The 23,441-nt window shown below is 42.4% G+C and overlaps 1 protein-coding gene across 1 annotated transcript in view; it reads left to right on the top strand.

The window, feature by feature from the left end:
- The first annotated feature begins 307 nt into the window (after positions 1-307).
- nlgn1 (neuroligin 1) overlaps positions 308-23,441 on the top strand; it is a 303,087-nt gene continuing 279,953 nt past the window's right edge. The window contains exon 1 of the mRNA XM_035648488.2: positions 308-749. The gene's annotated coding sequence lies outside the window, so the exon portion shown is untranslated. The remainder of the gene's footprint in view (positions 750-23,441) is intronic.

Genomic DNA, 23,441 nt, shown 5'->3' with positions numbered 1-23,441 from the left:
CTATTATAATTATTTATATGTTGCAATTTATTTATTACTTTTCATAAAGTTCAGTTTTGGCAGCTGGTCAAATTGTATTTCTCCTTTTCTACAGATGTTATGTATTACTCAGGGGGAAGAAGTGTGGCCGTGGAGTTCCCTCCTCGGCCGCTAGGCGCGTCGCTGCTCCATGAAAGCTGCTGAGAGAGAGTTCTGGGCTGGCGGAGAGGAGGAAGACGAGGAGGAGGGGGTGAGGAGAGGAGGAGAGAGCGGGGAGAGAGGACGGTGTTTTATCAGCCAAGTGCAGCCTGAATCGTGAGGAGCGGACGATGGGGGGGGGGGACAAATCCCATTCTTGCTTCTTTTTCTCCAGCATTACCGTCATTAACATGTAGACAGGTGCGCGTCAAAGAGACACGGGAGTAATGGCTCTTCTGCGTCCTGGAGAATTTAATTTGTTATCAGAGTTGTGAATGTAAAAAAATATTTTGGATTAATAGCGGACTTTTTTTTGGACTGTAAGGTTTTTTTTTTCTCAAATTGTTTCCGCGTGTGTTTAAACGTAAGGGACCGTATTTAACCCGAGTTTCGACCCTTTGGAGCGAAAAGTGCGCCAGGAAGATTTCCAACGCCTGAGCGTCAGGATCTTTTCAGGGGGGAAGCTATGTGGCTTTTGGATGGAATGCACCTTATCCTAACGGGACGTAACGCACAGAGGAATATTGTCTGAGGTGGGAGGAAAAAGCAGCAGATGGGATCCTTCCTACACGGTAAATGCACATTCACACTCTTATTCTTCAAACGCTCCATCAGGCTTTAAGAAACACTATTGACGGCTTTAACACTTTACCGGTAATACACACCAAAAAAAAAAAAGGCAATGCAGTGGGCTGATGTTCTGAGTTCATGATTTACTAGACTGAATTACCAAGATGAGGTGGTGGTGACGGTGGAGGACAAGTTCAAGTGGATGTTGAGATGATTGATGCCATTCCCCCCTTTTCCAGAATGACGTTATTTCTGCTTAGTGGTGAGAAGAAGTGTGCATTCGGAGAGGGGCTGTTGGAAACGTCCCCGCGCAGAGAGCAACATCTCCTCTGCCTCTGTCTGCCACTTCGGGCTGTCTCACTCTCTTCCAAGCCCATGGACGCACAGAGCTGCGCACTCTCACCCAACAAGCTGCGCTAAAAATAATTATAATAATAATAATATATATAGCCCGGTTAAATGTTTTGGCTGAAATGGCTGAGTGGTAATATTAGTTGTGGACGGATAATCGTCTGCTGCATTAATGCGTGCATTATCAACCAATTCAACATCGGTCCGTCGTTTACCACCTGCAGACTGTGCGCGCGTTTATAAATTATCCATCTCTAACTGTCGGCCCACCATCATCATCATCATCATCATCATCATATTGTGTTGATGACAGAAAATGTCCCAGTCGATATTATTAGTCTGAATGAGTAGACGTTGGATACCGAGACTGGAATTAGTCGCGCTGTTAGTCGAATGAAGGCAAACCTCATCTCTGGCTTTTTGCTGGGGGTCAGTATGGAGGGGGATAGAGAAGAACTCAACTGTGTGTGTGTGCGTGCGTGTGTGCGTGTGTGTGAGAGAGAGAGAGAGCGGGTGTGTTTGTGTGTATGTGCGCGCGTGTGCCTGCGCCCGTGCATGGTGAACAGACTCTCTCTCTATCCTCTCTCCGATCCAGGAGGAGGAAAGTTGCGCCCGTCGACCGCTGCGGGGGCACCATCACCATATAAAAACTAGATGAATGCGGTATTTGTGTGTGTGTGTGTGTGTGTGTGTGCCTCAAGGACTTGCCACGCCAAAAATTAAAGCATTAAGAGCGTTTGGATGCTGTGACGTGACCCGGGCAGTGGGCTACAGCCCCCTTTTGCAGAGATGCTTATCATGGCTTGAGCTACTGTGTGGGCACTGGGCATTAAAAAGAATCGCCTTGCATGAGCCTAATGGAGTCTCAGTGACCGTGCAGCATATATTTCGTTCATGGCTACTGTCAGACAGCGCAGCAGCTCAAAAGTATTAATGTGATTTCATGTGTTCAGTTGTGCCAAAAAGGTGCACCAGGGCAGATGCTAAGGAATTGTGGGTTTGCAAGACTACACACCCACACACAATCCCACACCATCTCTCAGTGAGTAACTGCAGAGCCTCAAGGAGCACTTCAATGTATCTCAGCTTTTTCCTCTGCAAATGTAACAAAAGACACTCAGACCTAAGACAAAATAACTGGTGGACTCTAATGCAAACCTGCCTTTTTGTGTCTGAGCGTGGTCCTTGAAGCACAGTCATGAGCAGTGTCTCACGCGAATCCCTTAACAGTAGCTCAATATGAAAGTTTAATTGATCTAATGAAGACATTCTGATAGAGCTGGAAAGGCATGAAAGGGCGTGTTAAGAACACAATAGGCATTGGATGGCACAGTCTGGGTCCGACCTTTAATGAGGTCATTGTGGGTTTTTATTTGCCCCTTCTCCTCCTGTCAACCTGTGGTGGCGGAGCGCCACACCACTCAGTCCCAGGGGCTCTGATCTACATAGTTCAGCCCTCAAGGAAGACATCTTCTCAGCGCTCATCGTTGATTCTGTCTTTCCTCCGTTTTTACACGCCGCTCTCCTGGTTTACCCACATCTTCCTCTCCTCTTTTGCCTCATCCAGCATGTCTGCGAGTAGGAGGGAGCTACTTGATAAATTATAGATTCCCTGTTGACTCACCCAGTCGTCCTGTTGTTTCTGGGGAAAGCGGCCACCTCACTCTGGTCACCGGTTTCATTTTGAGAGTTTCTGTATGTGAAGCCGGCTTTTGAAATTGCAGTTGTGGTTTGAACCGTTTTAATGCAGTGGTACATTTTAACAGTGGGACAATGCCTGTACTGTATCAGTGGTTTAAACCTTTGAATTAGCCGTTTTTCCTCGTCCCAGTTCAACAAAGCTTTTATACATTGTGTTCTAAAAACCAATAATGACAAGACCAGCTGGTTGGAGAATGCAGACGGACTAGTTGTTGACTGTGGCTTGTTAAATTCTAAAGTGTGTCCCAAATAATTATGATGAAAAACCATGGAGAGAAAATAATTGTAGAAATGCTTGCTGGGGATAACAAATCTAGTGGTCAAAAGCCTTTGTGAACAGGTGGGTTTTGAGGAGTTTAATCTTTAAGAACTCTGAAAGGTTTCTCGGGTTTTGTTTGGACTTTTTGTTATATTTTTGACTTTTGTGAACATTTTTTATCCTCTGTTTTCATACAGAGTATGTTGTAGTATTTATTCTGGTCATTTCACTTTTCTGTTGGGTTACCCTTGTGTTTCCCTGTTTTATTTTCTAGTCTCTCTCCTCATTTGGTTAACTTCCTGTCTTTGGATAACCTTCTTTGTGTGTCTCTGCGTCAGTTAAACTACCTCTTGCTACCCCTCGTGTTTGTTTAATGTTGTGTCAAGCATTCTCTGTTTTATGTTGATGTCACTTTCCTCGTGTCTCTTCACTTCCTTTCCACCCGTGTCTTGTTGTTGGTCTCTTTAGGAACAGGTGTAGACAATCACAAGGGCGGGAAACAGGAAAACATAATGTGTTTCACTTGTGTTCAATTAGCCTTCCTTTTGTATATAGTCTTTGCTTTCCTATCCCTCTGTAGGTTTGTCTGTTCAGTTATGGCTGGTTTCTACTCTGTTTCAACCCGTGTTCCCCTGAGTTGTTTCCTTCTTCTGCTTATCCCGGTGTTTTTGATTCCTCGTGTTTCTCAGTGTGGATTATCTTTTCATACTTTTTACTGTATACTTCATAGATTGTAAATTTGTTTCTGTTTGTGACATTATTCATATATTTTTGTGTGTCCTGCATCTGCGTTTAAATAGCAGGTTTAAATGTGGTTCCATTAGGGGACTGTTTGGCTAAATTATGTTTTAACACGTTATCATATCACACAGTATCCAGACAGGCCAGACAGGCTGGGAAACATGATGCAGGACACTAAAACGTGACATATTATGCTCATATTCAGGTTCATATTTTTAATTTGGGTTACCACTTGAAAATGTTTACATGCTCTAATGTTCAGAAAAGGCATCTGTGTTCTCATACTGCCCATTCCTCCAGAACCTTTTTTCTACCTCTGTCTAATGTGGGCCTTACACCTAACGACTTTCAAGCGATGCCACTGTCGTAGACAAATTTCAATTGTCGGTATGAAATCATGATTTGTTAGTTAGAGTTTTGCTCGAGTTGAGGTGCGCTACCGTCATCTCAATCGTTTGGCGTAAGGTGGTGATCTGAGCTGTTATAAGTCGGTCTTTTTCTCGTCTTGTTGTTTCAATAAATTCAACCATGTTTGATATGATCGTAAGTTTTTAGTTTTGGCTCACGCAGATAATGACTTGAACATTGTCTACAACCAATAGGTGAGCTCTTTCCAGAACCAAACAGGAAGCAGAAAAGCGTGTAGGGGTTGGGGAATACATGCTGCCTGCAACATCACATGGAGACTCCAGTGAAGCTTTGAATGCTGCAGTTTCGAAAACTACCCGGTTGCGTGAACGGGGACAGCGCAGGGGACAGAGCAACCAGGTAGTTTCGAAACCGCATCGTTCGAGGCTTCACCGGAGTCTCCATGCGATGTTGCAGCCTGTTTTCCCGTCATCTCCACATTCTGAGGCGTCTTCTCTTTTTCTTGTTGGCTTATATATTCTGTACAGACCATTGCACGCACAAACTAGGACACCTAGTGGCTAAAAGCTGCTGGTTGCTAGATTGCGACTAAAAACTCTGTGACTAATGACAAATTGTCTTTAGATGTGAGAGGGTGTCAGACTGATGTTTTTTCGATGTCTTCTCAAAGTCGTCTAGTGTATGGGAGGCATAACACGCCTGTATTTCATTTAGCCCCCCTCCCGATAAATCCCAGTCCGCTCTGATTGGCCAGCTGGCCCAGTCTGTTGTGATTGGTCAACCGCTTTCAAAAATTGTAGGGGATGTCACGCCCCTCACCAGAAAAGTGGATATTCTCAGATTGCAGGCGGGGTTACCCCAAAAGAGTCACAGTCTCAGTGGGAGAGAAATCTGAACCAGTTGTTCTGAGCCAGGGTGTAGGGTTTAGCCAGCTTACAAAAAAACATCAGGGTGGTCCTTTTTCACAGTTTGTGAGCTGGCAGGCGCCACAGATACCCACATGTATGTGCATTAACGCTGAAAAAGTGAGTTTTGCATAATATGTCAACATATTCCTAATCGGTCAATGCTACATTCAGAGTTACAAAAATACCACATGCTGCTGCCATTTTCTTTTCTTTTTAAACAAGATGATCTGATCAGGCAAAGAAAAATGCAAATTAATTTCACCTTCAATAGATAACAGCTCCTGTCACAAAATAAACCAATGTGATTTGCAATTCAAATGAACTGATGCTTTAAAGAAGATGACTGGGGCACCTCCTCAGAGTGGAATCGGATAGATACGTGCTGTCTGTAGCTCAACCATCTATGTAAATCACATCGTCTTCCTGTGTTTATTACAGCTCGAAAGAGCTTCAGATGGCTCTTAGTTGCTTTGCACTGCGGGGTGCCTGTGCACAACAGCATTGAAAGCATAAATAATCCCAGAAGAAACAAACCACCATTATTATCATGCTTTGATAGTCATGCAAATATTGTGCTTTGACATGTTTGCAACACCTGGGATGCAAACTGGGACGAATAACCATAAATTCTTAATCACGTAGAATGAGAAATTTAAAAAACCTTCACAATAGCAATCTAAAAAAAATCCCAATGTAGATGTTGTTGTTAAACTGGAGGAAAAAAAAGTAGGTCATCAAAGGTGGTTGCATATGTAGACGTCAAAGCAGAATGCAACAGGGGAGTCGTAAATCCCACCAAGAGGCTAATCCAAATAAGGAATTCAGAGATGCGTTACACTGAGGAAGCTGTTGCTGCTCTAATAAAAAACACCTCACCTTGCAGTGATACCTGCCTGTTACCAGTGATGACAGACAATGACGATAAGAAACACAGCAAGCAGCAGAGACCATATTACTACTTTTGCACTATTCCAGCGTCGGAACCTCGAAAAAATTTTTGGGGGAGAATCTTTCTACAATGGTGGGATGACTTGATATCACGTAGAATAACACAGTATCTGTGAGGAAACCAACACTTGACGAAGCTCCTAGCAACTGCAGACCTGTCTTCCGCTCCATGGATGGCCACGTCTGTGCTCACTTAATTTCACCTGGGGATCATTGAAGTATTTCTGATTGTGATTACCACTGCAAATGTGTAACCACTGGTTGGCTTTTAAACTGCATGCTGTAATCCAAAAGGAGGAGGTGAGAATACATGGAACAGAATGTCCTGAGAGTTTGGGATGGAGATTTTCCCCTCATGCTGCTGTAATTTTTGTAGATCCCTGCCAGATACATAGCTGGTAGCAGTACATTATTTTATCACCAGAAGGTTCAGTGCAGAGATTTAGTGTCAAAGTGTTTAAATTATTTTTCTAAGACTCAGGTCAGGATTGACTTAGTGGAGAATTGTACCAATTCATCACTTGTGCTCTGTTTCTGAGACTTTGGTCAGTACTATTAATACTGGAGAGTTTTAGCCTCTTTGTCAGGCTCCAGTTAGTTTTATCCTTTCATGTCCAAGCTTCGATGAACATGCTGCTGATCAACCAATCACATGGTTGGTTTTAAAACACATACTTGGTTTTTAAAAAAATAGTTCAAAGCATTTCTATAGGTATGCATGTTAAAATGAAATACGCAGAAATTTATGAAATGATTTAACGGACACCTGGATTAGTTAATTTTATGTAATGGTGTAGTGCCAAATTTGAGTTGTAATTATCACTTTCAATTCTAACTTCATATATACTTCTAAACTGTAAAACATTAAGAGTAAACTCAGTGTTGACTGATGTTTTTACTGCATCGTCACAAGTATTTTAAATTTGTTGTCACCACCATGTTTGGTTCAGTTAAAACAAATTCGAATGCATTTTTTCATGTTAGCAGTTCCTCATTTAAGAGTCAGTTAAATACGCTCACCTCTTTTTCATTTTCTCTCTTTCCCAGTTTGCATGACAACAGTGTAACAGTTAGAAATATGTAATATACAGTTTGCCCAGAAAAGACAGGAGAGGTTGGAAACCAAATCATGGAAGCAACTGTGGGAATACAACTATGAATGATCTTGAAACTAATGAATAGAACAATGAAATGAATAATGAAATAATAAATATGGTATGCATAGGGATGGGTATCAATAGGGTTTTTTCAATTTCGGTTCTTAATCTATACTTTTAAAATGGTACGGTAACCTACACAGTGCCATATCTGATACTTTTTCCTTTAAAAAAGCATAAAACAAGGGTATATATCTTATTTCTAAGGCCAATTGGAACTTGAAATTTAACATATTAACTGTTGACAGTATAAAGAAAACTTAAATATATAAATAAGTGTAAACCTTAACAAATTCACACAATAAATACAACTTAACCCATCTCAAATAATTTAACACTGAGCAACAGTTTCAGTGCCTAATACAGCAAAATACCCCAGCTTCAACATTACGCCCACATGGGGGCTGGTGTTTGGCATGTTAGCATCGTGGGGTTGTGCAAGCAGTCAAACACAGTGCATCCCAATTGTCTAAGGTATCTATCCTGTTATAATAACCACCCAAGCACATACAGCATATGAGGAATCACAGCTCGTCTAGCCTGTAGATGACATGATGGGGCTTAAATGTATCAAGAGGAACAAAAAGGTGCCTGTGGTACACTTAGACACAATGTTTACACCATACCAATACAAGGTAGGGCCTCCCTTTTCTCTCAAAGCAGCGACAGTTCTTAGTGGTGTGGAAGAGTGGTTATCTGAGTTACCATAGCCTTTCTGTCAGCTTTAACAATTTCTGGATGAATAAAGAGTTTCCTCCTACAGTTCTGCTGCTCACTGGGTGTTGCTGGTTGTTTGGACTGTTGATCTTGAAAATCCCAGTTTAATCCCTGTTTTCCTCAGAAATACTCAAACCGGACTGTCTGGAACCAACAGCCAAAGTCTCTGTGAACATTAACTGAAGCTGCTGACCTGACGTGCTCAGTGAGTGTGCCATTTAGTCATGCTTACGAATGGCTTATTGTCACCAAATTCAGGTGCCCTAGCCCTTATTTTTGGGGTTCTGAGAGCGTTTGCATGTCACGCTGAGGTGACTGAGTGCAGAATACTGTGCCATGGTGACAGACAGGAATCCATGGCTGCAGTTACATGAGCCATTTTACTTCTTCCAGATTTAATCACTATGATTAACAGTTCCCATAAAGGCCTTTACATGGAAGGTAACTCAGGATTCTTATGTGGCATGTAAGATCACCAGTACGCACACTGTGCCGCTTTACTTCACTCAATAGTGATGCTAATTATATAGTAGCTGTAGCTGTTTGCCCAGGTTGCTTAATATACAATGAGACTATGACGTTGTCTCTCCTCCTCTGTGTCCTGAAGGCATCGCCTTTAAAGCCTTCGAATCCTTTCACACGTTTGTGTCAGCTGAAAGCTCACCTGAGGATGCAACTGAAAAGAACAGACTGTGCTGGCAGTGTGCAATGTGTGTGTGTGTGTGTGTGTGTGTGTGTGTGTGTGTGTGTGTGTGTGTGTGTGTGTGTGTGTGTGTAAATGGCTGGGAAGCATGCTAGTATGTATCCATTGATGTGTCCATGTGCAGGCAAGCATTTCCTGAAAAGACAAGTTCAAGTGAAGTGGCGTTAATAGACTGCTCTGCCTCTATAAGACAAAACTGTTGTGGCTTTCTCTTCCGTTCATGTGGGAGGTAAATGTTTCTTTTAATATACGTTTGTTTAAGATTACTTTTTGGGCATTTTGCCTTTACTTGATCAGCAGAAGAAGGAATCGTGGTTCAAGCTAAACAACTAAATGGAAGCTACTTGGCCCCGAATACTTCAGTCCACATTATGTCCCCTGCTGGCTGGACCGGCAGTGTGTGATAGAGAAGGGTAAGGCTATATATAGAAGCACTGTAAGTGTGTGTGTGTGTGTGTGAATGGATGAATGAGACTCGTGGTGTGAGCGTAAAGTGCTTTGAGTGATTGTTAAGACCAGAGGAGTGTTATATAATGCAGCAATGCCACCTTTGTTAGTGAAAGAGTTTCCGTGTTGGGTGACCAATGTCAGTGATGTTGAAAAAAATTTGATTGTTGGATGTGTGAAGTGATTAGTGCCCTCTTAGGTGTGAAAGTAACTGTTGTGACGAGTTGAGGGAATTATGGGTAACCAATGTCTTGATCTGCCCCTCTAAATTGACTCTTTACACTCTTCTGACTTCTTTGGCTCTCATATTTTGACTTATTTTTCCCGTTTTGTTTTCATATACCTTACCTTGTGTGTCTGTTGGTTGTTTTACGCCCTGTCTTTGTTTACTTTGCCACTTCTGCCCTGCCCTGATGTGTTTCTCCATGTGTCCTGTGATCTCTGCCCTTTCTTGCGTATTCAGTCTCTGTGTTCCCAGTCCTCATTGTTAGTTGGTCAATTCTGCTCCCCAGTGTTTCCTTGTGCCCCTGTTCTGTAGCCGCATGCCTTTGCATTGGATTTCCTTTGTGCATCCGCCTGCCTGTCTACCACCTGGATCTACTGTTAGCCTGTTTATTCAAATCTAATATCTTCTCTCCACCCACCTGCCTCGTAGAAGTCTAAATGTGGGTCCATTCAGGATCGAACCCCGACAACCAATAGTTTAAATCCAACATTTTTTAATGAATGTTGAACATATGCCCGACTGATATCGATTTTTTAGGGGGTGATGAAAATACCAATATTAGTAAGTCAAACATTTCTGAAATCTTGAGCCACAGCTTATATGTTGATGTTGAGAAGCCAAAATTACCTGTACATTCAAACTCTGATATTTGAAAGGACGCATTTTCGAGAAATAACACGAATAAAACAACATCAAAGGCAATTTAGACTTCACACCTTTCAGCAGAAAGTCATATTAAACAACATAAAAAGTAATGAAAACAAAATTCAGTACAGAGTTCCTGGAGCCGCCGTCACAATCACTTGTCTTTAGGCTCCAGGCTTCAGGTTTCTCTCAGGGTTCAATACCTGAATCTTGCGTGTAATGTCAGTGTAATATTATATAATTGTATATAATAATATAATTGTTGTAATTGTAATGAATGTAATCCCATGGGCACAGAAACAACGTTGGACTGTAGTAAATAAAAAATACAGCTAAAAATGAAACATAAGAATATGGTGCAGATAGGTAAAGCATATGATTTTAATCATATTTCACATATTAAACAAAGTAAAGATCAGTGGCTATTGCAACCTGTTGTACAAAAAAATCTGGGGGCAATGCATAGAATTTGCTCTGGTCGGAGAGCATGTCCGCGATATTACAATGCTGGAAATAGGGCCGGAGATTAGTGTTCAGATATGTGATAGATTGTGAGGAAAAACGGTAACGTTTTACTAAGTAGTCGTCGGAGAATGAAAGCACATTAATACAGGGTTACAAGATTCTCTCCCGACATGAGGCTACTGAATTAATTGGACTTCCATGACGATCGGGTTGAAAAGGAAAGGACAAGCCATTGTTCATCAGCTAGTTCAGGTTCAGGAAAAGCGAGGAGATAAGGAGAAACTCAGGGTTTGTTTAAGAAAACCTGCCAGCGAGCAGGTTAGGTTCACAGAGTCTGTTACCATGGTAACTGACCTAAAGTTTAATGTAAAGGTTTTCAGATGTACCACAAACTAACTAGCTAATTAAGTTCTTTGAAGCAGACTTGAACTCTCCTTGTGTGTGACGCAGGTGGTGGAGACACGTCCAGTGATTTAGAGAGGAATATAAATTAAGTGGATGCAGGAGAGTTAAAATGTACTTGTTGGGTACAAGGGATAATGATGCAACCTGCCCAGGTTTCCAAACATTTGTTTGAGTGTGTGTGTGTGTGTGTGTGTGTGTGTGTGTGTGTGTGTGTGCGTGCTTTCTGGAGGCAGCTCAGCACTCACCTGTGCCTGTGTCCTGAAGGGATCCATGTCACACTGAGCCAGTGTGGTGGCAAAGAAAGCCAGTTTCACGCCAACCCACCGGTTTCCCACCGACCCTCCGAGCAGTACAGGCACAACATATCTGCCAGGTGAAGTGAACAGAAAAGAAGGAAAGCTTGGTGCGTCTGCCACCCACCCCATGGATAATGCTGGTCGCTTTCCACTCCATCCATGCCATGGTACATGCGGCACCAGCCTGCTTAGTATGGACACCCACCGACCGACATAGACTTGAGAAAATATCCACATATTGATTCTGCTCAGTTGAGATGATGGAATTGAATATAGCACAGGCAGACTGGCCCTTAATGTACTCATCCTTTGTGTGAGGTTATTAGGTTGCTGCTTTTCATGCAATGACCACATTTTGAAGAAAAAAAAGGGTTTGTGAGAGCTCTTGCATGTATGTGTGTTTGTGTGTGTGTGTGTGTGTGTGTGCTGGATAGATGTCCAGTCCAGTGTTTCAGTTACAGAGTAAACGAAGAAAACGAATAGGAGAAGGTTGAGAAGAATGTAAAGAGAGGATGAGGAGCAGAACCTGGCAGGGGGGGAGGCGCTGACACATTCCCTTGGTACTCATATACCTTACGGCTAGCATGTGTGTATTTGTGCGTGTGCTGGCTTAAGCTACGCATGTGTGTGCGTGTGTGTGTATGTGTGTTTGTGTGTGTGTGTGTGTGTGTGTGTGTGTGAAATGCTGGGGGCTCGTGCTGGAGTTAAACTCTGTTTGTAGCAGCCCAGGACGCAGAGCACACTGATCTAGGCTGACAGGCTCAAACACAGACTACATTCCCTGGTCAACAGCCTGAACGACAGTCAGCCAAGCCCTCTCCACTAACAATGACCAACAGCTAACAGGCAGCCTGGAAAACAGAATATATTATTAAAAAAAAGAAGAAAGGACGGGAAATAAGAGAGGTCCTATTCAGGATTTTAAACACTAAATGGTACTGCCTTTTGTTTTGGGAAGTTAATAGTAGATTATATTAGGCTTCATGAAAACTTTAAAATGTTAAATGTGCTCTCTTTCTCTCTTTCTCTCTCTCTCACACTCGTGCACGCACACACGCACACACACACACACGCACACACACACACACACACACACACACCATCTACCTCATGCAGGAGATACAATCCTGCCAGAACTCTTTTTTGCCTTTCAAGAAGATAGTAAAGACTCATGATATGCCTGAGCTCCAAGTTATTTGAATATATTATTATTAAAATGTATGCCTTAGTTTTAAGTTGTGTTGAGGTTAAAGTACTCGCTGTTTACTGTTTTTCGCACTCGCACATGCAAGTGGCCTATATGAGTTTGACGACACAATAGCTGAGTTACAAATCCAAATCAAGGAGGATGGTGCCAAAAGGGGCAAAAAAAATCTCTTTATCATTGGCTGAAAATAGATTTTGTTTCAGTGTTGCCTGCTGCTGAGTGAAGTTAATACTGTGGTCATAATGAGGGAAGTGGCTGTAGGGTGTGGATGGATGTATGTTTGTGTGAGAGACGGACAAAAAGGGTTGCTATTCTAAGCTCCATTATGTCACTCCTACAGTTTAGTTTGTACTTGGAGCTTTGTTGTTTCTATCATCCCAGATATGATTTTTTTATTTAGTTAGGTTTCAATTTTGCGCTATCTTTTTTCCCATGGAATGCTTAGAATGTATCTTCTCTTTTTTTCTGTTTTTTTTTTCTGTTCCATTGATCAGGAGAGTATATGCCAAGTTCAGATTGGACGACTTTGAAAGTGGTTCGGATCGCAGTGCAGATCATACAACATGACTTGCCCCCTTGTCATCTAGAGTGTTGCACTTGTTGCTAGTTAACACTACACGATAGGGATGCACCAAAACCAATATGAGTTGCAGAAATACAGACATCCTCAAGCAAGGGACAAGAGTTCATATCGATACTTGGTGCATGTCTAGATGTAAAGCGTGGAGGTGGCGACATGTCAGCGAGCCCCTCCCATTGCGCCTTTGAAGAGTTCACAAGACATCTGCCGATCGAGCGCCGCTTTGGCTCAGATCTGGTGCTTTTGTCGGCAAGTTACAAAGTTTGTGGAAGTGGGAAATCAGGCTAAAGATTGTGTGGTTCGAACGGGGGTAACTTTTGGGTGAGGTCAAAGGCACAGTTACCCATGGGATTTACTTCTGCATGAACTTAATTGTAGTGGATTTAATTAAAAAGGCTCCTTTTCCTTTTTATGTCAAAGGAATTTGTCATGGATAATCTTAAATTGTGGGTGACCCTGCCAGCGATGAAACCACTATCCCAAAGAATAATGTCGCTATTTGATGATTGTCATTCACTTGCAATGCTGAAAGTAGTGTGCCTCATTTATTTCGGGGTGGAAAGTAAGGGAGTGTGGTTGTCCAGCACATCAGACTTAGTTCAATAGACCAAACTTCATGGTGTGTCTCAGACTTGCAATTAATGTTGACCTTTTTATAAACTGTAACAATGACCGTTCACTAAACCTTGACTATACTGTTGTTCTCTTGTGCAGATTTGGCAAAAAACATGAAATTTATATGGGCACCTGTGGCTCAGGAGGTAGAGTCTTTCATCCACCAACCTTCAGGTTGGTGGTTCGAGCCCAGCTTCTGCCAGACAAGATGCCGTTGTGTCCTTGGGCAAGACACTTTACTCTAAATTGCCTCTGACGGCTCTTCCGACAGTGTATGAATGTGTATGTATGTGACAGAAAAATTAGCGTTAAATAGCAGCGCTGTATGAATGTGTGTGAATGGGTGAATGTGACTTTCCTGTAAAGCACTTTGAGTGGTCTATATGACTAGACTACCATTTATATTACCATTTAAACACCCCCCCCACCAAAAAAACATCCATGTCGAACAAAGTCAGAGGTTTGACAAAATTGTCCAGTATCAATGTCACCAAGATTTGGAAATGTAAGGGATGCACTAATATTATTAATTACAAATTACTTTTTGACGTGTCAGCTCAGAGTCTGGAGAGTGCTGACTTTGATCTTTAATGTTAGATTTCGCTGTGGCCATACTCACTCTTGTGGTGCACCTGAAGGTTGAGACAAAGTTTGCATTAATGGTATCAGGTTTCCTTTTTGGCATCAGCCTAAATCTGAAACATTTTCAATTCAGGGTTTTTGCTTTTTGCTTTGACTCTAAATCCGCCTTGTCCGTGACGTCGTCTTGTCACGTGACACCACTATTCAGTGATGTGACTCTGCACAGAGCAGATCCTTTGAGTTTATAATTGTTGTGGTGTCCGACTAAGTATTGATAACAGTTATTTTACAAATTGGAGTTGTTGTAGGCTGGCACTTCTAGTCATACATGAAAATTCGATGAATGGGTTTATGTCTGTGACAAAGTAAATTAGTCGGGAGTGCCCTGAACACCTTGTAACACAAACTACTTTGGCAACCCAACTGATGACTGACCTGTCTATGAGCCAACAACAGCATGCAAACTGAGGATATTAAAGCTTGATTATTGAAGCCTGATAAACTTCCCTTTATGGACACAGAGGTAGCACAACTCTGATGTGAAACTATTTATAGTGGACTTCGTCTGAGGAGTTCACCCACACACACACACACACACACACACACACACACACACACACACCATATTCTCAGGATGACTGGTTCTCTCAGACCAGTGTGAGGTTGAAGCTGGACAGACCTGCAAGCTAAGCACATCCTTCAAATGGTCATAAGCACCTCTTCAATAAATCCCTTCCACAAGCCAAGTGTGTGTGTGTGTGTGTGTGTGTGTGTGTGTGTGTGTGTGAGAGAGAGAGAGTGTGTGTTTCTATGTATGTGTGTTTGTGTGTGCTTGCACATCACAGACTGAGGTGAGATGAGATGCTTGAAATAGGACAGACAAAGGGAAGGAGGGATGGCTCAAAAGCTGTGATGTTGTGAGGATTTATCACACAACGACGGTGAGTGGAGAGATGGATGGATAGATGATGGAAAATAGAAGGAGGATATGGATGAGACCGACTAAAGCGCAGGCTGATGGAGTGTTTAGCTGGGTGACTGACTAAGCCATAAGTCTCCCGTGAGCCTGTATGGTCTCCCTCTCACTCTTTATCTGTTCTACCCCTCCTCTCTCGGCCTCTCTTAAAACAACACTATGTTCTGTGTGGTGACAAGCCAGGATGAAATGATTGGCCCTTCGTTTTCCCTCGACCGCCCTCACAGATAATCACTACACCTCCTGGCTGCCTCAGCATGCTGACTCGACTTTACCAAAGCCAATCTCTCAATACATTATGTTACTGTGGTTAAGTGTCACCGCTTTGACTGGGATGGGTTTGAAAAATGCAAGTGTAGATCGTAAACTTTTCAAAGCATACATACCAATTGCAAAATTTCAATCTGGTCTCTGTGGACAGCACTGAGACTGCCCTGGTCAAGGTCACCAGTGACCCACTGCTGATGGCATACACTGGCACGAGCTCCATTTGAATTATCCTTGACCTCCACTCAGCCTTTGATACAGTGGACCATATCGTAATCAAGTGTCTGATGAACTACGTTGGCATCAGCAGTCTGTCAAACAGGCCCTTGTCTGTTACACTTAAATATGCCTTATCCTCTCATGTCCCCCAGAGGCTATTTTGGATATATTCTAAACATTCTGCCCCTGGTGCAAATATTGCATGAAGTACTTTCCATTGCTATGCAGATGACACCCAGTTATAAAGTCTGGTACCACAGATGCATCCTGCTTCTCTGAAACTTAAACTTGTAGGTTCAAAAAACCTCCTGCATCTCAGTGACTACAAATCAGGGGTAATTGAAATTACCCTCTGTGGCCCCAACTCTAGCAGCATTAATAATCTCCCCTTTATTCTGGGTATATTATCCAATAATGAATGGAAATAACCCTGGAGCCTATGTTTTTGTTATTGATTCAGAAGTGTACTTTCATGCTCAAGTAAATAAAGTGGTGCAGTCCAGTTTTTCCCAACAGAGACGGATAACCCAGATTGGGTCATCCTCTTTACTTTGCAGACTTGGAAAAGGTCACCCTTGCTTTTATCTCTCCCCCAGACTCAGCTACTGCAATGCACTCTATTTTGGTGTCAGCAGGCGAAACATCCAAATACTGCAGTAGATAGAAAATTTTGCTGCCAGGCTGTTAACACGTACTAAGAGAAACGGCCACATTACACAAACCCTTGCTGCCCTTCACTGGCTTCCTGTGAGTTTTAGAATTGATTTTAGTGCTTGTCTTGAATGGTCTTGCTTCTGCCTACATCTGCGCTCTGCTAACTCCCCAGAGCCTGATCACGGCTTCAGAGCTTCTGATGGGGGGGTAACCCAGCTTGGTACCAAAGGGGACCTGGGCCTTTGCTATTTATGCCCCCCAGCGGTGGCTCTCCCTGCAAAGGGTTAGGGTTAACAGTGTCCTGTTTTAAACCTCTTTGAGTAAACCATATATGACATCATTGTCCTGCATGGCAAAAAATATTCTCTGGCTAATACCATTCCTACTGTGAAGCACACTGGTGGCAGCATAGTGCTGTGTGGAGGGTTCTCAGTAGCAGGGGCAGGGATACTTGTCACATTTGAGGGAAGGATGAATGCAGCTCCTCTGTAAATTAGAGATTTCAGTTTTTGATTTTAACCAATATTTCTAAATCCTGGTTTTGTTTTGTCATTATCAGCTGTTGAGTGTTGAGTGATTGGTATTTTATCCATTTGAATTTTAATCTACTACTTGAGGAAGTGCATTGCTGCACTAATGGGTGACTGGTTACCACAAAAACTGTGATTGGTCATTTATTCTATTCATCATTCTTGAATAGTGAGATATGTAAATGAAAAAAACTGAAGGTCTGCATGAAGCACTGCTGTAGTAATAAAAAAAATCCATCAGGTAATTCTGCTTTAAAAATGTCTTTCGATTACTGAAGGTCATGACCTTCAAAGGACCTTCACTCTGTACCAGAATGTAGCCAACCTCTTGCCCAATATCAGCTGGGATCGGCTCCAGCCCTCGTGCAACTCTCAAAGATTGATGAATGAATGGATGAATTATGTCCTATCTTTGCACTAAGTAGCTTTGAGTCATTCCCAATACTCCAAAATGTCTCCAGACTCCAAACACATGTACATGACACACACACACACACACACACACACACACACACACACACACACAAACACGCACACGCACACTTTCGTAGCTGTCTGTAAAATGGCAGCAGCGTAGCTGCAGTCTGCCATGGCTGATCTTAGCTTATTAAGACAGCGACTCAGACTTAGGATTCCAGCTGGGATTTGTTTCGCTGCAGCGGCACCCCTGCCCCAGCCAGGAGGTGAAATTGGGAGAGATGAAGTGGAGGCTCATGAGCAGAGGAGGATGCGAAGAAGGTAATGAGAAGAAGATAGGGGGCAGGAAGAAATTGGGGAGCAGAGGGAAGAAATTGAGGAAAAAGAGAAGAGGGAGGGTGGCAGGTGGTGGGAGAAGAGAGTGACAGGAGAAAATGGTTAGAGGCAAAGGACCAAATCACAAAGGTGATGAGACAAGGAAACGGATAAGTTGCACAACCCTCAGTGTTGAGAAGGCATTAATGAATGGAAATGTGTGTGTGTGTGTTTGTGAGTGTGTGTCGAGAGAGAGAGAGCATGACTAATGGTAATACCTGCAAAATAGGAGTGTATTTACTATATCCATGTCCTGGTGTCCACATTAGCAGGTTTTCTGAGGGTCAAGCTTTCATGCATATGGATACAAATAAAGGAAGGCGAGGAGGCAGGAAGGGACTGAAGAAATAATTCTGAGGAAAAGGGGGGAAGGATGAGCGAGCAAAGGGAAGAACAGGGCATGGAGGAAATGGAATGAAGACGTGAGGGGGAAGATTGAGGGATTTTCCAGTTGGTTACCCAGTCCTCACCACGTGTGAAATTTTCTCTGAGCATCCGGTGGAGTTCAATCACCAGTCAAGTGAAACAACAACGAAATTAACGCCGGCGCAGAGAAGCAGAAATGGGAAGAATCAAAGGACAAATTGGAGGAGGCAGTCAGAGTAAAACAGACACATATATTCATGTGACATTCTGTAGCAGTGTCCTTCGTGTACTGCGTATGCTCTCGAAGCATGCTGATGAACGGGGTGCTGCGTGAGCCAATCATTAAGTTAACTGACCATACTTTTGTTAAAACAAAATGAGATAAACAGCCAGTAAGCTGAGGTAATTCTTTATTTCTCCTGTTCAAATGAACATCTTTCATTTATTTGTCTCAGATCCCCAACAACTTCTTGTCTCGTGCAGTAATTCATGCGTTTCTGCCTATTTTCCAAGAATTCACGCTTGTTTTTGCAAATTATTTTTGACAAGAGAAAGTGCTGTGGAAACAGCCGGAATCATTTTGATTCCTTTTATGACTCAGTATGTCTTCAAGTGGTCCCAGGGATAATCCATTTTGCAATATTCATACTGTTCAAACATCATTTGAGAATAAAGCTGGAAGTATTTGATTGTTTTTTTTAAAGCTTTTTATATGGGCTCCCTAAAGAGACAATCACTAATGAATTCATGCTTCTCACAAGTATTTCAACAACACTAACTGTTGCTTTCAAACAGGAAACAAACAGCAGCCTCCTGTTAGAAAGTTCTGTTTTTCTTGACCCTTCATTCACCACTCCTCCACTTTGCGCTTCTCGTCCCCTGACTTCCTCCTTCCTCTCATAATTATCATGGCCACTAGAGGTTGCCTGAAAATAAAATATGAGTCGTAATAGGCTGCTTGCATGATTGACCAATAAAATGTACCTTCCCAGTTTAGAAATGAACCTAAGTCTGTTTTCCTTTGAACAGCCAGAAGTGAGTGAAATATCAACAACCATTGGTCAAGTGACTTAAGTTGACTCCTGCTACTGGGGCAACCACACTAGCCTGTAGCTAGACTCTTTGCTCCGGTTTCTTCCAACGAGGACAAAAAAATTATCGAAACGTTCTATCGAACGCATTTTCTATTGATAAATTGTCTATCGCGATACATATCATTATCGTTCTATCGCCCAGCCCTAAATTGTGCTCTGTGTGTAATTATGGAGAACGTGTTCGCTGTGCCTCCCGGGTCTCTACGTCGTGTTTGTGCCTTGTCACGTGCGACTGTTGTCATGGCAGCGCAACGCCGTAGTTGCGCAGCAGACCCGGGGAGGAGCGAGGCAGGGCTTTGCAGTACACGAAGGGAAGGGGGCGAGATGTGAGCAGGAAAGCGCTGGACTCGACCATAGTCTCACAGGGCTGTTTATACAGAAAGAGGAGGGGGCTGTGTGGCTTGATACTTGAGGTGTTTTGACATGAAATGGCAAAGACATGTAGTGCACACACCTGAAAACCAATTTAACTTGTGTAAAAGGGGGCATAATATGGGCCCTTTAAGGAAAATACGGACTCAATGCTTCAGCAAGTTATTTCAATTTTTTTTTTTTACTAAGTAAAACCAATGCTGCACTAAGATAATTGTGATATAGAGACTTAAAAATATTTGTAGTTGTATTTTTTTGTAAAAAGAAAAAACCCAAACAAACAAAACTAAAAAAACATTAAGGAATGCCTTGGACGCAGACATTTGTTTTTTTAATGCATTGCAGAGCTATGTAATTGTCAAGCATATACATTGGATTGATTTTAAAAACTTTAATGCACTTGAAGTGTGCACCGTACATCTGTCGTATCGGCAGATACTCAATATTAAATGACTCGGATCGGGATGGGGGGCAAAAGAATTTGATCATGACACCCTAACGAATTACTTTATAAGAAACACATATGATGATATGGTCAATATCTGCTAGCAACAAAAAGAAAAAGTGGGACTAGAAACAGTAAAGGAGCTGAAGGATGGAACTCCAAGAACTTGAATTAGATGAACGGAGACAACAGGATGAGAGAGACAGACATGCATGACGCAAGAGCCAAGTCTCTAGTGACGGCGACTGACTGAAGCCGCACCTCCGACCCTGACGGAGCCATGCACTCTAAATGGAATTGCAATCCTGTACATTGGAATTGTGGCAGGAGAGGCGCATGATCGCGGCAGTCATTTCAATCTGACATGTCGTCCTTGTGCCACCAAACCATGTATAATGTAGATAGCCTTGTGTTCGGTTAGTTGACGCTGCTCAGCCGCTTGGAATTAATTTCTTTGCGTCGCTCTCCTCTCTTAAGCCTACAGCTGTCTGTCAAAGCTCTTGCTTGAATTGTTTCTGGAAGTGTTTTTGCATCTGTTTGTTTGTTTCCATTTGAACGTGTGGCAGATGCTGTCTGATGTGTGTTTGACCACCATGGGCCAGTGACTGTGGAGACTTCTGGCTATAGTGACATCACACTTACCACTCACATTCATGCTAAACGTTCTGACAGTGCAGCCATGTGGGAATTCTCTGCTGATCACCGTAGATTTGGCAGTGCCTGCTTTGGCTGTGTCGTCCACTGGGATTTTAATAAACCACTCTAATTATTACTTTAAGCAAGACAAAGGAAAACATTTGAGGACTGTTTTCATATGGTGCTTCTCAAGGTTATCTAGTAGGTTACCTTATATAACAGGGTGGAAGTGTACTGAACAGACAACTATCTCAGGAAGGACGGAGCAAGACAAATGATGATACTACAATGTCAATATAAACAGCTATTAAAATGAGAAAGCAAATACAAACAGTTTGGATTCCTTAAAAGAAACTACTGCGGCGGGGAAAAAAGCAAGTCACCTTTAACCTTAACCTTATACCTTCAAGGTGCACAAGGACACATTAGCCAACTCCGAACTCGGTTTTCATTTTGGCGGGTTTCCTGCATCTGTTTTTCAAATGTGACGCACATTCGCATTTTCCGGCAAGAATTGAGGGTGAGGGATCTGTTGATATTAATATTGACATTGTATTAGCAACATTACATAAAACTGTCACCCTTTGCTTGGCACCCTTGGATAAAAATGACGTAGGGTGCACAGTAGTTTTCTGGTGTGCTACACCCTCAAGTCTTCATTTTTAGGACTGCCGATGATTGATTATTATTATCAATGGTCATTATTCAGGGTAAGCCCACTGTAGGAAGTCATGGCTGGAGGTAGCAGCGCCACAGCAGACACACTGGTGGTGTGGACACATCCGCCTGCGAGCTGCTGTGTGTCCCGAGGGAGATGCTTTTGTTTGTGGGATATTGTCCGGCTAGATTATTGAAGTCTCCATTTTCAAACACAAACACTTAAACTTCCTTCAGGTCTCAGGGTTTGATGAGATCAGATCTGGATGTTTTTGTTTTGCTACTAAATGACTAAATGATAGTGTTCGACTTGTTGACTCTCCAGCTGAGTTCATGTGTCTGTGACAACAGAGCAACAATTGCACCCCCCATTTATGGACTAACAAAACACTGTGCAACAATCGATGGAAACAGTTTCCTTTTCAGCACTCTCGCACTGCCTCTCCCTCTTTCTGTTTTGCATTTGATGGTGTAAATATGTTTTTTTTTGTGTGTGCCACAGTGAGCAGGGGTTTTGTTCAGAAATATGGCGGATGGGAGGAGGGATGGGAGGGTCTCTGTCTGCTGGTATGGCTGTTGGACTGGGGGGTGGAGGAGATGACTGTCAGCTTCATCACTATGTGTGCCTTGAGTTGGCAATTGTTGCTCCTCTGTGTAGTTTAACTGGAGAGAGAGCACCACGCCTGGGACTCAACAGATGTTTCTCAGGGAAGTAGAAATAAAGAGGGATTTCTACTCCTGTTTCCGAGCTGGCAGATGGTAAACTCAAAATGTTTGCTCCTTTAATGCTTCACCTTCACTCCCATGTTGTCGCCACTCGACCGACTGCTGCCTGTGTCCCAGGAGACCTTCGACAAAATAACAGGAGCAGATGCAAACTGTCATATCCGTGGTTTTAAAGTGAAAAAGAAATACTCCTCTTTAGAAATACATCAACTCTTGTATTCAGTGCCTTTTTTAAATATTTAAAAAGAGCAAATAGTGCCAGTGGAAAAAAAGATATTTCTACATGTTCGAATGCAGGTTGACACATTTATTTTTTGTTTTTCCAAAGAGAAAATAGCATTTTTATGCCAAGTTTTTGCATTCATATGCATTCACACAATAGCATGGGGAGCAGACACACCCATGCCCCATTCCCCTGCACTTGTGCTGCGCAGCTTTTAATTTTAACTATATGCAAAACAACATATTGACATCAACAAAATTTGCACAATTGAGACACTTATAGGGGCAGTAAGCGATTCTAAAGCAATACATTTGTAAAAATCAGCGAATATTTCCTCACCGTCCGTTAGCTGTCACTTCTGTGTGTGCGTCGAAAGAACAATCTGGGTTTTCGATGCAGCCCAAGCTCTATAAATCGAAAAACAAAAAAATGGTTCGGAGCGCACCACACAACACTTTGTGCAGTTTGTACACATCACTTGTCAGCACCTTAAGAGTGGTGCTAGTGGAGGGCGCTGCAGCTCCGTGGTTATGGCCAAGTGCCCTATTTTCCATACAGTTGACAGCTTTGACTCTTTGGGTCCATTGGTCTATGGTTGGAGGATGAAGTTTAAGCCAGTTCCTAATAATCATTTTATGGGCTACTAACACCAGAGCTCTGAGCATATACAATTTTTTCCCCCCAACCTTCTAAAATGTGTTTTTCTCTAGAATGATTATCTGTGGTTCCACCAATATGTTGCACTCCAATATCTCTCCAATTACACTCATTACCTCATTCCAGAATACTTCTACAGTCCCAAAAGGTGTGTTAGAAATCTCCAATTATTCCACACCCTTTCCAACAGAGTGGACTAGACCTCTTGTCATAGCCATCTACAAATCTTACAAAGGGTGTTTTGAAATACTGCATTGTCAACTTCCGGGCAAATTCCCTCTAATTTGGACTATTTAGGCTTTAATGACAAGACACCCAGGACTTTTCCCATTCATCATCTGGGATTATGGTATTGGCCTCCAGTTCCCATTTATTTCTCACGTCTAATGTATTATCTGTCAAATCCAAATGAATTATGATGTATAAACAAGATACTATTTTACTTGTGTCCTTTTGATGCTCCACCACTTCAATCCAATACTGTTCAAAATTAGACGGCGAAGCTTTCATTTTGTGTCATCAGATAGATGACGTATTTGAAAATACTGGGCTTGAAGTTGTGAAAAAGCCATGAGCGCCGTACCCTCAAATAATTGATTTACTGTGGTCAGGCCTTTTTCCCCGCCCATCCAACAAAACCACTGTCCATTTTTGCAGGCAGAAAGTCACTAATGGAAGCTATTTTAGTTGCCCTAGATAAAGATAGTGGCAAGCTGAAATTTTTTCTTAGACCTGGAACTATTATACATAAAAACATC

Source organism: Scophthalmus maximus, chromosome 13 (genome assembly GCF_022379125.1).
Source record: "Scophthalmus maximus strain ysfricsl-2021 chromosome 13, ASM2237912v1, whole genome shotgun sequence".
NCBI classification, from domain to species: domain Eukaryota; kingdom Metazoa; phylum Chordata; class Actinopteri; order Pleuronectiformes; family Scophthalmidae; genus Scophthalmus; species Scophthalmus maximus.
This window is presented reverse-complemented; position numbering and strand designations above follow the sequence as displayed.